The sequence below is a fragment of the Plasmodium gallinaceum genome (genome assembly GCF_900005855.1).
Source record: "Plasmodium gallinaceum strain 8A genome assembly, contig: PGAL8A_v1_10, whole genome shotgun sequence".
Lineage (NCBI taxonomy): Eukaryota > Apicomplexa > Aconoidasida > Haemosporida > Plasmodiidae > Plasmodium > Plasmodium gallinaceum.
The window spans coordinates 136,456-139,287 of NW_021628239.1; positions in this window are offsets into that span (position 1 = coordinate 136,456).

The following is a 2,832-nucleotide window of genomic DNA, read 5'->3' on the forward strand; positions in this document are numbered from 1 at the left end:
TTTTTTTTTTTTTTTTTTTTTTTTTATTAAATTTATATTTAAGCCTACCTTAAAGTGTGCAAGCATTTTATATATCTTTTTTGTAAAGAAAAGAATTTTTATCAGATTTTCATTATATTTTTTGTCACTGAAAAAAAAGTTTTTACATTTCAGATTAATTCTATTATGGATAACAAAAAAAAAAAAAAAAAAAAAATATAAAAGCATATAAGCAAAAGAATATTGTCATAGAAATATTTAAATGTTATTTTTATATTTTTAACTGAAAAAAATATTATATATAATTTCATAAAATATTTCTATATATTTATTTTAAATAGTAAACAAATATAATATTGGATTCTTTAAAAAGAAAAATGCGACGTACCATATAGAATTACTGAAAGAACTAGTTGATTCAAGTTTCATAATCTTAAAAAAAAAATTATTTTCATGCATATATGTATATTATTTCCTCTATGTGTTTTATTAATATGTTATACGTGCTACTATATATAGAACTGTTTCTAGGTTAATGCAATTATGTGCATTTTTTAAATAGTGTTTGTTTAATTTATATATAAAATTATTTATAAATATGCATTTTTATATCTATATATATATATATTACATATGTGAATATGCTTATTATAATCATTAATATTATAAGTTTCCCTTAAGCTACACGTCTCTTTTAGATAGAAGCAAATGTTATACTTTCAAATATAAAATTTTAAGTCCTCATTTTTTTTAAATTTTACCCTTACATATATAAAACATATTTCAAAAAATAGATAATTATAAAAAAAAAAAAAGTGTTCATTTATATCTATATTTGTAAGTCAAAACATAAGAGAAGACTTCAATTTTTTTTTAATTCCTTAAGTCAAATAGAATAATAAAAAAAAAAAAAAAGAAAAAAAAAGGTAATTACAAGTAGTTTTTTCTTAAAATTAAAATATATTTTTTATTTTATAAAAAAAAAAAAAAATACAAAATTAAATATAAATATACAAGGGAAGAAATTTAATAAAAAATAATTCTCCTATTTGTTCTCAATAGAAAAATTAAATCTTTTTAATTTGAATTTAATATATTATTTTTAATTATTATATCCTTCATATAAAGTATGTGTATTTTTCACATAATGACACTCCTTGTATATTTTTTTTTAAGTATAATTAAGGTAATTTATGTAATTAATGATATTTCAAAAAATATTTTTTTTAAATTCAAATGATCTCATAACCACTAAATAAAAGTATACATTAAAAAAAAACTTTTCATAAATTTATAAATATATTAAGAATTTAAGCTTGTACATATAAATTTTTTTTTTTTTTTTAATCTAGTTATAAATGAAAATAAAATATTTTAGGTAATAAATACATAAAAGAAAAAATAGGGTTTATCAAAGTATCAGTATACATAAGAATTTGTAAAACACATCTTTTATAGTTCTTATGTATAGCATATTTTCATTCTAATGAAATTTTAGGTTTTATATAAAAATATATATACTTAATTATCTTCTTTAAATATTAGCTCATTCTTAAATGAAATTTAAATATATAAGTATCCTATACAGAAAAGAGAAATTGTCTAATATCTAAATTATAAACCAAAATAAATACAATTTTTTCTTTTTTTCATTATAAATTATACTAGTAATTATATTTTAAATTTTACTGTTTCTATATTTTTATTAGTTTAAAAGTGAAAAATTCTAATTTTTAATCTATAAGAAATTATAATTTTTTTATTTTTTTAATATAAAATCGGATTCTTTTAAGAGATTTATTGTATTATTGTATAGATATAAAAATAAAATCAATGAGAAATTTATTTGATAGATATATTTTATATTTATTGAAAACTATATCTGTATTATTTTATCGTGAGTTTTTAAAATAAAGTGATATATATTTTTCCATTTTTTTTTTTAAAAAATTATTTTATTTTTCTACATATTTATCTTAAGTAAAATATTTTCTTTTTTGTTTTCAGAATTATCAGTTTTGTTCCTTAAGTATCCTATTTTTTGTGCCTTCATTTTTATAAAATGGCTTACTAATATTTATAAGAACGACACAAAAATATATTTATGGTTTTATTGCACTATAATGCATGTTAATAATTAAAAAAAAAAAAAAGCATAAATAAGTAAATATTAAAAAAAGTAGAATAAAAAAATATTTTATTAAATACATAAACAGAAATGTATGTATGTAGGGGAAAATTAGTTATAAATTACATACAAGAAATGTAAATTTTCTCAAAATTTTTTTTTAATTTTATTTTATAAAAAAAAAAAAAAAAAATTATATATTCTTTAAGTACAATCAAAAATAAAAAAAAAATTTTAGGTAAAAAAGAGGAACTAAAATAAAATAACGTTTTTTAAAAAATAAAATACTCATATTGTGATTATACAATAAAATATATATTTATTAGAAACTAAAAGTTAAGAAAATAGCCCTATGAAATGTGCAACATCACATATATTATTATTCTTTCAAAAATTAAAAGGTATACAGACATGTTTTACACACATGTTTTTCTTATAAAAAAAAAAAAAAATTTCCAATTTAGTTTTTATTCTTAAATTAAATTTAATTGTCTATTTAAAAAATACTAATATATGTATATAATAATTTCATTTTAATTCTTAAAAAATAAAAGAAGCGAAAAAATTATATCCAATATCTATTAAAAACTTTGCTGATCTTTTCGCACACGCGATTTTTGTGCATGAATCTACAATTTTCCTAATTGTTTTTTCGTTTTGGATAATTTTTTTTTTCTTTTTTTTTTTTTCCCCCAATATATAAAAGCAACGATATATTTTTTACA